The sequence below is a fragment of the Neovison vison genome, chromosome 10 (assembly GCF_020171115.1).
Source record: "Neovison vison isolate M4711 chromosome 10, ASM_NN_V1, whole genome shotgun sequence".
Taxonomy (NCBI): Eukaryota; Metazoa; Chordata; class Mammalia; order Carnivora; family Mustelidae; genus Neogale; species Neogale vison.
In genome coordinates this window covers 38,109,624-38,122,974 of record NC_058100.1, presented here as the reverse complement: position 1 = coordinate 38,122,974, position 13,351 = coordinate 38,109,624, and the positions used below count along the sequence as shown (strand labels likewise).

Below are 13,351 nucleotides of genomic sequence, written 5' to 3'. Positions count from 1 at the left end.
TATGATTTCAGAGGTAGCTTTGGTGTTTTTCTTTTTTAACTTTTTTATAGTGAAATATGACTTTCATACAGAAATATCATGTGTCCATTTTAGAGAATACTTCGAAGGCAAACATCCATGTAACTACCACTTGGGGTGAAAACAGAGTATCACAGCCCGCCATAGCTCCCACCTCCTGCTCTCCAGTTATGACCCCCAACCTTTCACCTAGGAGTAAATGTTATTATGACTCTGACAATAACCCATCCTTGCCTTTGAATCACATAATTAGAATCATACTTGTGTATCTTCTCTATTTAACTCAACAAAATGCTTCTGAGATTCATCTATATGATTGTACATAAACTCCAGGCCGTCCGCTTTCACTGCTCTATGGTTCTTCATTGCGTACAATCTCAGGTTATTTAGCTGTTGTGCTGTTGAAGGACATTAGTTTCTGGTCTGAGGATATTTTCCCATGTTTACTGATACATAATTGAGATTATATAACATTATATAATGTTACATTGTACAAATTTAATGCATACAATATAATGATTTGATAAATGTTTATATTATGAAACATGGCCTGGGGATATTATTAACAACACTGCAGGAATGAGATACAACCTCACACCAGTCAGAATGGCTAAAATGAACTCAGGAAACATCAGATGTTGGTGAGGATGCAGAGAAAAGGGAACCCTCCTCCATTGTTGGTGGAAATGCAAGCTGGCGCAGCCACCCTGGAAAACAGTATGGGGGTTCCTCAAGAAGTTACAAATAGAGCTACCCTACACCCTAGCAATTGCACTACTGGGTATTTACCCCAAAGATACAGATGTAGTTATCCGAGGGGGCACATGCACCTGAATGTTTATAGAAACAATGTCCACAATAGCCAAACTATGGAAAGAGCCCAGATGTGCATCAATAGATGAATGGATAAAGAAGATGTGGTACACACACACACACACACACACACACACAGGAATATTACTCAGCCATCAAAAAGAAAGAAATCTTGCCAGAAATGACAAGGATGGAACTAGAGGGTATTATGGTAAGTGAAATAAGTCAGAGAAAGACAAATAGCATATGATTTCACACATATATGGAATTTAAGAAACAAAATAAATGAACAGAGGGGAAGGGGGCAAAATAAAATAAGATAAAATCAGAGAGGGAAAAAAGCCCTATAAGACTCCTAACTATAGGAAACAAACTGAGGGCTGCTAGACAGGAGGTGGGTGAGGGAATCAAGTGGGTGATGGGCATTAAGGAGCGCACGTGATGGAATGAGCACTGGGTATTATATGCAAATGATGAATCACTGACCTCTACCTCTGAAACTAATACTGTATGTTAATTGATTTTTAATTAAAAAAACAAAAAACAAAGCGGCAAGGGTGCCTGTGTGTCTCTGTCAGTTAAACTTCCGACTCGTGATCTCAGCTCAGGTCATGCTCTCAGGGTCTTGAGTTGATCCCAGAGTTGGGCTCCACCCTGAACATGGAGCCTGCTTAAGGTTCTCCCTCTCCCTCTCCTCTGCCCCTTCCCCTGCTCACTCACTGTTTCTCTCTCTTTCTCAAAAATAAATAAAAAGCAATGCTACAAAGAATATTTTTGTACCTGTATCCTGGTACACACCTGTGTAATTTTTCTCTAGGTTTTTATACATGGAAGCTTTATCCCTGGTCAAAGGTTTATGTATCTTCACATTTATTATGCCAAAGTGTTTCGAAATTTTGTATTAATGTGTTTTCTTACCAGCAGCTTCCAAGAATCTGTCTTTTGTCAGCACTTGGTGTTCTCAAACTTTTAAATCTTGCGGTAGACAGGTAAAATAGGAATGTGTGTGGTTTTAATTTGCACATGACTGATTGCTAAAAAGGTTAACCTCTTTTTCATATACTGACAGGCTATTTGGATCTCTTCCCCAAGGAAGCCTTCCTTGACTTCCCACAGTGCTACACGCTTTTCCTTTGAAAAATGCTAGGGGTTGACTTGTGCACCCCCCAGCTCACATTGTGCAGTCCTACCCTGGTACCTTAGGGTATGACTTCTTTGAAGAGAGGGTCTTTACAGAGATAACTGAGTTAAAATTAGGTCATTAGGATTGGCCCTAACCCAACTGGTGTCCTTCTATAAAGGGAATTTGGACATTGACATCAAAGAGGGAAGATGATATTAAGAGACATGGGAAGAAGCTGGGCCTCTGTAAGCCCAGGAAAGAGGCCTGGAACACATCCCTCTCTCACAGTCCTCAAGAGGAAACGATATGACGACGCTTTGATCTTGAACTTCTAGCCTCTAGGACTGTGAGATTATAACAATCTGTTCTTTAAACCGTTTGGTTTGTGATACTTAGTTATGGCAGCCCCGGAAAATAGTACCAAGAGCTTATCCTGATCGAAATTTCACATCTTTAGGGTGATTGTGTGGTCAATATGTCTGCCCCAGTGGGCTGCAAACTGGTTGGTTACCATTTGATCCCTAGCCTCTACCATTGTGTCCGCAACAAAATAAGTACCTGATCAGCATTTGTCAAATGTATAAATGAATGAGAGAGAGATTACATTGTTAAATAAAATTTGTAATGAAACCAAGTCAAAATTTATTGAACATTTATGATGTATGATTTAATCTCCTAAACTTTAGGGATCTAAAGATTATCCAGCTAAGTCCTTGGGCTCAATGACACCTAATTCAATTAAGAAGAGACAAACAGGGGCGCCTGGGTGGTTCAGTGGGTTAAAGCCTCTGCCTTCGGCTTGGGTCATGATCTCGGAGTCGTGGGATCAAGCCCCGCATCAGGCTCTCTGCTCAGCAGGGAGCCTGCTTCTCTGTCTCTCTATGCCTGCCTCTCTGTCTACTTGTGATCTCCCATCTCTGCCAAATAAATGAATAAAATCTTTATTAAAAAAAAGAAGTGATCCAGAGAAAATAGCGGCCCTCAGGGAGTTCGCAGTCCTGTCTAGGTCTTCATTTTTTCTAATATTATTTGTATATTTATAGTTAATACACATATACATTAATTTTTTCCTATGTACCGTCCCTGTGCTAAGTGCTAGAGATACTATAGACAGCAAGTTAAACGCAGGCTTCTCAAGAGGATTAGAGTTGATCATAACACAAGGTGAGCAGCAGTTTGAAAATGGACCCTCAAGCCAAATAAGGGAAGTGGAGTGGGATGGGGTATGACTTCCTGGGAAAAAAACAAACTATAAACTGAGACTGAAAGAATGTGCCAAATAAGGGTGGGTGAGTCAAGAGGACAGTTGTAAGCAGAAGGAGCACATGACAAAGATTAAAAGTATCTACTAGAAAGAAGGAAACAGAGAGATGGCGTTTAGGAAATCCTAGCGCTCATGCATGATAGCCACGAAGTGGTTGTTATGTTCACCACTCTACTCAACTTCATCTTTTCAGCCTTATGAAGGAGGTACTGCTGTTTTCTTGTCCTACAGGCACTGTCACTGAGGCACAGAGAGGTGAATTGTCTTACCTAAGACACCACAGCTTGTGAGGGCTGGAGTTGGTGTGGAGATTCAAGTGGATCCAGTCTGGTTCCAGAACATGAGCTCTTCATCAATATTTTAGAAGTGTGTTTGAATACCATTGAAGATATAGTTGAAGGTAAAGACTATGAATTTATAGTGACACCAAGATGTGAGGTTAGGTTCTATTTTTTCTTACAGCTTTGGACCACCTGGATTTCTCTACAGAGGGCTGAAACCAAGCAGGGTGGGTTTTGGCCATGTGGATGAGTTGGAAAGCAAGGACTTGAAGATTTTAGGGTGGATTGAGGGACAAAAACACCAAGTTGGATGACATGGAAGGAAGACAGAGGAAGGCTTCTGAACGGGGAGAAGTAGGCGGTCCCTGTGAAGAGCAGATGTAGCACTAGCCACTGAAGGAGGGAGTCAGGAGGTTTTTAATCAGAGTCCGAGGTCTAGCTCTATTATAGTCGATGGGGCAGTTCTGTGGGATGACAAGGTCCAAGCCCAACATGGGCTATGGGACTTGGAGGCTGAAGTATGGTGGAGATGGAAGATACTGGAAGCATGCAGGTCAAGGACAAAGGGGCTGGAGATTCATGTGGGTCAACAATGTGAACTTTGATAGTCACGAAGGGTGATGGCAGTGCTGGGAAATAGATAACAGATGATGTGAATGTGCAGAAGTCTTCAGGACTGGGGACAAGGGGCTCAGGGGTTGACGGATGGCAACAGCAGGGAGGATGGCTTTGGAAGGGAAGGTAGCAGTGAGACGTGGGAGAGAAAAATCACAGAGCTAGCAGGGGGCACATCTGGGAGGTGGGAGGTCTCCAAGGTTCTCAGCAGCTCCCTGGTATATGTGGGGGCTGAGGAGGGGGCTGTGCACCTGGTCAGAGTTTAGGGCCTACTGGTCAGGCCGGGTGTGGGCACAGGCAGATTCCTCTTCTATTTCCTCCAGGTTTTACTCCTCTGCTCCAGGGCACCTTGACATGGAGCACCTATGTTTGGGTTTTGTTTGGTTTCTCTTGGGGTTTTTTGTTTTTTAAATAATCCAGTGATTCAAGCACGAGCTCCTCTCACCATTCACTGACACTGTGGCCACCAAACTTTGTTCCTATCCTTCTGTTTCTGTAGACTGGTGATAGTTATTTTAAGAACTTTGCCCCTATTTAAACCATTAAGTGTGTGGGAAGGTTTCAAATTTAATTTTTGCAAAGCAATACGTATTTTTAATATTATGTAAGGCCAACCAAGAAATCCATGTTCAATTATTTTGTTAAAATAAATATGCCAGGGTTGGAGTGGGGGATAAACAAACAGATATGATACCCTAATGGTACCTTCATGTCATCATGCGTTTGTCCAAAGACACAGAGTGCAGCTCAGTGTACACTATGGACTTTGAGGGGTGACGTGTCCATGTAGGGTCATCACTTGCACAAAATATCCCATTCTGGGGGAAGATGCTGATAATAGGGGATGCTAGTATGTGTGGGAGGTGGAGATATTGGAAAATCTCTATACCTTCCTCTTGACTTTGCTGTGAACCTAAAACTGCTCTAAACAAAAATCATAATAAATAGGGGCGCCTGGGTGGCTCAGTGGGTTAAGCCGCTGCCTTCGGCTCAGGTCATGATCTCAGGGTCCTGGGATCGAGTTCCGCATCGGGCTCTCTGCTCAGTGGGAAGCCTGCTTCCTCCTCTCTCTCTCTGCCTGCCTCTCTGCCTACTTGTGATCTCTGTCTGTTAAATAAATAAATAAAATCTTTAAAAAAAAAAATCATAATAAATAAACCAGTTCACCCTGTGCAGCCACTCCTGAAATTATGAGCTCATTAACAGTTAGAATTGATGTGTCAGAAGAGATCATGACAAATTGTATTCCTTTTAATCCCTCCATCTGATTGCTTTCAATTCCTTAATCTGAAATGACTTCCTCTCCGATTGCTGGCATCACTTTGCCAACAGGGGTCAAGCCGTCTCAACCAACAGCATGACTTGGTGCCGGCACAGAATACTGTGTGTCTCAACAGCTTTTCCTTCACTTCTCACTCTTTTCCAGCACAGCCCTGGACACTTTTATGTTTCACTAATCACAGATCCTTTGATTTCAACCACAGAGGATTTCCTCCTGGTAAACACAGACAACTTAAATCTCTTTCTTCCTTCTCTGTTTTCTTTTGATTTATGAAAACTTGCCAGTCTATCTACATTCCTTCCATGTGTGTGTTAAAGAATATCTAGTAAAGGCAATAGCACTAGCCAGTTTGCTTTAGGGAAAAGGAAACTGGAAGGTTACAGTGAAGTTGATACAATAAAATTAATCTCTTCCAAAGGCTAAATTGCTCTGTGGCATTTAAGAAACAATTAAGGAAGCGATTAAAGGCTAAGTGGAGTCAGTGTTCATTTTGGAAAGGAGAGAGGCTTCAGAAGCTCCCCTTTCTTCCACAGCCGGTAACACTCACTGCTCCTCTCATGGTGGGGAGCGGGACGGGGAGGGATACTAATCAGGAGACCCGCAGGGTCAGGAATGTTGGAATAGAGCTACATGAAGTAATTTGGAAGTAAGGTTAAATATAATCTTGGTTCATGAAAAATCAAGTGCTGGAAAGAATGAGGGCCAGGAGCAGCTCTTACGCACCAGTAGCAATGACCTCGTCAACCACATCCCCAACAAATCTGCCTTGTCTCCTCAGGGCATGTACTTGGGAGACACATGCCAGAATGCTCAGAAGAGCACTTTTCATAACAGACAAACAAAAACACTGGAAACAGCCCAAATGGCCATCAGGGAGGAGTGAACAAATCAATTACGGTATATTCACACAATGAAAGGCAATGATATGAGTATTTTAGTAATGCTATAAACGAGAAGAGTAAGTCCCAGACGACTTCATCCTGCATGATACTCTGACAAAATAAAGATGAGTAAAGCTGAATCCCAGATACATGTATCAACATAACTTTTAGGAGTATGTGTATTATTTATGTGTACATATAGGAGATAAATATATCGTATATACATAAAACACACACATGCACATATGCAAGAGAATCATAAACACAAGATTCCAGGCAATGCTTATACGCTTACAATGGGTGAGGGAGAAGCAGAGGCTAATACAAGCCACCAGTAATGTGCAGATTCTAGGGTTGAGGGGTGAGTTCAGTTGCTGCTGCTGCTTTTTAGTATTAATTTTAAAAAGTCAATAGAAGTCTTCTCCAAGCCCATGATGTGTTCAGAATATGTCCTGAAACAAAGATTATAGTTCCAGGGGTCCCTGGGTGACTCAGTCGGTTAAGCGTCTGTGTTCAGCTCCGGTTATGATTCCAGAGTCCTGGGATTGAGTCCTGCATTGGGCTCCTTGCTCGGTGGGAAGCCTGCTTCTCCCTCTGCCTGCTAGTCCCCCTGCTTGTGTTCTCTATCTATCACAAATAAGTAAATAAAATCTTTAAAACAACAACAACAAAGATTGTAATTCCAATTCTGTGTAACTAAAGTTCGACTAAAACTAAAATGAAAGCATACCGGTAGATACTAGAATGGTCCAGCCACAAGGATTAGTAACATGGCTAATAAAGTGTTTTCCACTTTACTTTTATTTCCCCTCCTCTCTTTCTATAAAATGTGCTTTGTGGGGACGGTCAGCGGCCTCTTTAGCGTTATGCTGGGTAGGAAGGCTAATTAGACATGAAGATACAAATGGGAAGGAAAACGTGCGAGCCCCCCCCCCAAACTCTCCGTTAAGGCTCAGCCGGCTTCTGAGCATAACCAGAGATGAGGATGGTGAGGGGAGAGAGGAAACGGGACAGGGTTGGACCCTTGGGAGCAATCCGCACTTTGTGTGATGGGAGTTCTGGGACTTCTGCCCTGACAGGGATAGGACAGCTCTCTCAAGTTCACAGGCAATGGTGAAACGTCTATTTGTTCTGAGGCATCCAAAGTTGACAAGAGTAGATTGTTTTGATCATAGAATCATCTGCAAATTAAGAGCTTTTTTTTTTCTTTCTAAGATTTTATTTATTTATTTATTTGACAGAGATCACAGGTAGGCAGAGAGGCAGGCAGAGAGAGAGGAGGAAGCAGGCTTCCCGCTGAGCAGAGAGCCCGATGCGGGGCTCGATCCCAGGACCCTGGGATCATGACCTGAGCTGAAGGCAGAGGCTTTAACCCACTGAACCACCCAGGTGTCCCTGCAAATTAAAAGCTTTAATAACAACTAGTCTAGCCTGTTTGTGCATAAGCAGAGCTCTGAGGAGATTCCTCCGTTATGTAATTCTGGGTTGACCCAGTTGTTCTGTTTTTCTGCCTTCTTTTCCCGTCTCCTCTTACTTCCTTCTCTGTAAGTCATGGGTTTTGGTTGACCCCACCCTGGTCTGCTCTATGGGCACCTAACTTACCATTTAGAAACACCGTTTGAAAATTTCTTTTATGTAAATGCTCCAGTGTTTCACTGGCCTGCCTTTTTTTTTTTTTTAATATTTTATTTATTTGTTTGAGTGACACAGAGAGAGAGCACAGGAGCCATGGGGAGGGAGAGGGAGTGGGATAGAGGGAGAGGGAGAAGCAGATTCCCCAATGAGCAGGAAGCTGGTCTCAGGGCTCGATCCCAGGACCCGGGGATTAAGACCTGAACCAAAGTTAGAAGCTTAACAACCAAACCATCCAGGCGCCCCACTGCCAGCCTGCTTTTATCAAGAGGATTTGCCAAATTTCTGTGGGTTCCCATGTGACCTCTCCAGCAGTGATCACTCAAGCATCCAATGATAATGAGAAAACTGTACCTTTTAATTTATAAATGCTCATCCTAGTAGGGAGGGGCACTGAGACTATAAAAATGTCATGCATTTTATGCCTCGTGATTATAATGTGTTTGAAATTAACCTGATAGCATGTTAAACACGTCAACTCTTTGACTTTATGAAGCGTATAAAACTCTCCCTAAGATTCCTAGGCTTTTCTGAGTTTGTCCCCAAACAGAAAAGCCTGTTTATACCTCCCACTCATCCAACTATATTTTGATTTTTCAAGAATTTGATCTTTGAACATACGAATGGAATGAAAAGAACCAGAATGTTAACTGCCCTTTCCATGAAATAAGCACATAAAAATGTCTTCACACTTTGTTGGTAATGATTCCATCTGCCAGAACTGCATACGTTCCGAGTTTTTATATTTAAACCTTACCCTGAATACGCCAGCTTGTATCACCTGGATGTGGTCTTTGAGGGCAAGCAGCAGTCTGAACCTTCCTCCCTCCGTGATGCTTTCTGTGGGGGCTCTTAGGACTTTTTCTCCAGCCTTGATCCATCTCGTGAACTCATCTCTGACTAGCGAACCTCTTTCTACCTGGGGGGTCTTACAGGTTTCTCCATCTCAACGTGCCTCAAATCCAACTCATTCACCTCCCTCGAACTTCAAACCTCCTCCTCCTCCTTCTAGATTACATAGCTTAGAGGCTGGCAGCGCTGCCCACTAGATCACCCAACCAGGACACTTCAAGGAACGCTGAACATCCCGTTCTACTTGCCAATATATATTTAATCAGACAACAAGTCTTGTTGATTCCCTTGAGGCTTTCTCAAACAGACTCTCTATCCTACCCCCCATTCTCTTTTCAGGGCTCTCATGACCTTTCCCCTGAATGATGGAGTTGGCTTCCCAGTCAGTCTCTACCTATCCACGCCACGCTCCATAGACTGGGTGTCTCCGGAAACAAAAATCAGAGGATGCATTTTCTGCCTTATAGTCCTTTATTTGCTCCACAGAAATCTGCGGGGAAAAGTACCAAATTTTCAATATGACCTAAAAGATCCTTATGTGTGACCCCAACTTCTCTTTTTCATTCAGTTCATTTTTTGCCATTCCCTATCTATAATAGGCATACCAAAATCACTACTTCTTTCCTGAATATACCATGCATTTTTACACTTTAGATGCCTTTGAATACAATATTCCCTTTGCCTGAACAATCCTTTCCTGCCTTCTCCATCTGGAAAAGTTTTTGTCTTCTTTTAAGACTCATATTCTCAGACACCTGGGTGGCTCAGCGGGTTAAAGCCTCTGCCTTTGGCTCAGGTATGATCTCAGGGTCCTAGAATCAAGCCTGGCATTGGGCTCTCTGCTCAGCGGGGAGCCTGCTTCCTCCTCTCTCTCTGCCTGCCTCTCTGCCTACTTGTGATCTCTCTCTGTCAAATTAATAAATAAAATCTTTAAAAGAAAAAAAGACTCATATTCTCAGTACAATTCTTCTTGATACCTCTCTTCCTCCAAAAGACTTAGTTGCCTTTTCTTCTGTAATTCCACAAATGTCTGTATGAATATATGTGTTTTGATATCTCCCACAAAGAACTGAATTATTTGCATTCCCGTCTGACTTTCCCACAGGCTGTAAGTGCCCTGAGAGTAATAATATTTCTAAGGCTCATATTTTTTCGCTCTTTCTATTTCTAGTCCAAACCATAATACCTGATACTTAGTAAGAACCCAGCATTTTTTAATAAAAATAGAAAATTAGATAAACATGAAGGGAAAAATTAATGTTCCACAATCTTACAGTGTTAAAATTTTCTATGGATATAAATTATTGGATATTTATGGATATATATTATATATATAAAGTATTATATATAAGTATATAATACTTCTTTTAAAAATGGTACCATGTCGTATATTTTATTTTGTGATTTTGTTTTAAAAAATAAATAGGATACTGTGAATATATTTCCATTGCAGAAAATATTTTAAATCGGAATTCGAAACAATTGCTTTACAGTTCATTGTCTGCAATGCCCTTATATTTGGACATTGAAGTTATTTTATTTTAATTTAATTATATTTAATATGTAATTTTTTGGATTGCAGTAATGAAATGGTGCCCCGGTGGTGGCTGGGCCCCAGCACCAGGCGGAAATAAAGAGAACAGCAGAACGAACGCGGACAGAGAGGAGGAGCAGGCAAACAAACAAGCTGGGGAGGGGACGCAGCCAGCCTCGAGGGCTGGAGGAGTGGGTCTGATCTCTGGGTTTGTTTTTGGAATAGCTGCAAAGCAGGTGGGAGAAACCGAGGGTGCGCAGGACGAGTTATTTTTACGGTTTTGCTGTGAGTTTTGAACAGCCTCCAGACTGGGTGTTTCTGAGAGACCATGTTAAAGATTCTTCATTGCATTTTGTTTTATTTTGAAGGACAGTTGTTTGTCTCAAGCCAATACCTCCCTGAGGCCAGCTTCAAGACAGGGGTAGCTGGCCTCTTTGAGTGGACAGATTCATGAGCAGGTGCACGCGTGGGTCATAGACAGACTGACTGACCATATCTGGGGCCAAATGACAAGAAAAGAAAAATGGGCAGTTAAGCTTTGAGTTGCCTCAAGTTCCTGGTTTCATCTCAGGTGCAGTTCACAAGGCAGTAAATGAAGCAGGCCCTGAAGGGTAAGTTCTCTGTATCACACAGGTAACAGCCGAATTTACAACACACCTTAACGATCTGTCTGGGTAGCAAAAAAATCTCAAGGCATTAGCCAAACCTCCCGAAGAAGCAGAGATATGGCTGAATAAGAAGGGAGACAGCTAGGATAAATTCCTTTGATGAGTCGGATCAGAGCACAAGGGAAGCTACACAAGAGATTGAGAGGAGAACCAGAGCATGGGATCAAGACTTGTCCTTAGCTTGGAGCAAATTCAGGATGACCTCCACAATCACAGAGAAACCCACTCCCCTTCTGTTGGCAGAAGGTCCTAGATACTAGTGCAGAAGGGAAGCGAGTGTTTCTCATATACAGGACTCAGTGTCTGGGGAGTGGAAATCAAGAGTGGAGGGAACAGAGTTTAATTTACTTTCATATCAATAAAACAATAATAAAGGCTCATAGTAATTATGTCCTTTACATGGTTTGTCTCATTAACCCTTGCAGAAGACCGAAATAGAGGCCTTGCCCCAAGACTATAAAACATTCGATGGTCTCTGTGTGTCTAGGATATTGACTTTGGCAAAAGGGAAAATTCTGGGTGATATTTGATTTCTGTTTTTATAACGGTTAGATTGAGAACAAAGCTAGAGATGAGGGGATAAGGAAGTGTGAAAAGGAAGCAGTCGAATTTCGGAGTTAAAAGACATAGCGATCTGGTGTTCTGAGTGATTTTCTGGGCTTCCAGCTGATGCCTTACCCTCACTATCAGAAACTGCTTTGTCCCATTCAGGTGAGTAGAGAGTGGGCGGTGAGGTGGACAGATCCTAGGATCCCAGGACGAAACACAGTCTAGGGCCAGCCCAGCAGCAAGACCACCCTGACCCTATAAACCCATGAGGGACTCCAGCAAATAGGCCTGTGACACGCTCTCCCAGAGTCAAGGTGAAGTTGCTTCATGAACAGGCAATTTCATGAACAGAGGTCACTAACCTGACTCGAATCCTAGGAGACGGGCACGATTATGGACACCAAGTCATAAGGATCACAAACGTGTCTCCTCATTCTGATGGTTTGAAAGACTTCACCCTCTCAATACTTTTCCAAGGAGAATTTTGCTGGTCAAACACAGGGATGACGGATCACCAAACAATGTGTAGTGGGGCCGCTTGTGGGCAGAGGAGACGGAAGAAAGACTTCAAGGCTACCCTGTGATACCTCTTTGAACGTGAGCTTGGATGGCAGGCTACAGCTGAGCCTGGAATCCTCAGGAGCTCTTCCAGCTAAAGCTCTTGGCTTTCCCCCAAAAATGAGGCTCGAGGAGCTGTAGCTGTTGCTGAAAGTGCGGCTCTCAGCATTTTCACCCTGGCTCTGCTTGTTTCTACCCTTCAGGTAAACACTGCGAACAGCCACCAGAAGCAGCATTTCTGAAAACCACGGACCTGAGTATGAACATAGCTTCGGGTAAACACTGCGAGCAGCCACCAGAAGCAGCATTTCTGAAAACCACGGACCTGAGTATGAACATAGCTTCAGGATACCAGACAGGTTAGTTAGACTTTCTTTTGACTTCACTGGTTTGCCACTTTGTAAAAACAGGAAAGAGATCACTAACACAGAGTAAGGCCACTAATGGGGCTGTTTTCCTCTTCCTGCCTCCACCGCCAGAGGCTACAGAATCAGAAAGCTACCCCCATAGACTTTCTTCCAGCCTGAAAGGGAGCCGTTGTTTTTCAAATCCATTTTCAAGATCATCCTTCAAGGACGACATTCCTTAGGACACCATCCTGGTGGAACACATTGTCTTTCTCTTAATTGCCCACAACTTGTAAGCACACGATTCCCCATTTCTGAAAGCAAACTCACACACACAAAATATTTTGTGTGTTTGACAGTATAAGGCACTGAGATAACCTTTATAAAAGGGAAGGGAGTGGGACCCAAGGATAAAACAATCTCAAGATTTAGAAAATTAAATACCTTTTATGGGCAAATAAACCATGTAGATGAATAACTTTTATAGGATGCAGCATGTGATAAAGGCAAACAACTTTGTCGACATTTCCAGGAGAGAAGAGGTCTTCACGGGCTGAAATGACCCTTTGGTAATGACATTGGCTGCGGGCTTGGGGAGCAGTGTTGCACACAAGGAGGAAAATGTCTAAGTTGATACAGTGATCTTCCTCAATATTCAGATTAAAGTTTAAAAAAAAAAAAGCAACAACTTTCACCAGCTTAAGATCATGGTTTAGTTTCTGTCACCTTTCATTTCTCAGTAAGAGTTCCTTCCTTGATCTGTTGATTTCTGACCTCCTTGACTTGACAGGTCTTTAAAGAAAAGAAATTAATTGGTCTATCATGGGGTCAGATGATCTCTTATAGTGGGGCAAGGACAAATTCTTAGAGTGATTTTTCAGTGGGCAAGGCTACTACTGAAAAAAAATAATGTGAATTCACTGTACCCTTTGGG

The 13,351-nt window shown here is 42.6% G+C and overlaps 2 protein-coding genes across 2 annotated transcripts in view; one reads left to right on the top strand and one right to left on the bottom strand.

The window, feature by feature from the left end:
- Nucleotides 1–13,351, bottom strand: part of KMO (kynurenine 3-monooxygenase) — a 46,604-nt gene that overhangs the window by 29,620 nt on the left and 3,633 nt on the right.
- The window catches only part of FH (fumarate hydratase), a 53,449-nt gene continuing 52,382 nt past the window's right edge, over nt 12,285–13,351 (top strand). The window contains exon 1 of the mRNA XM_044267020.1: nt 12,285–12,429. The gene's annotated coding sequence lies outside the window, so the exon portion shown is untranslated. The remainder of the gene's footprint in view (nt 12,430–13,351) is intronic.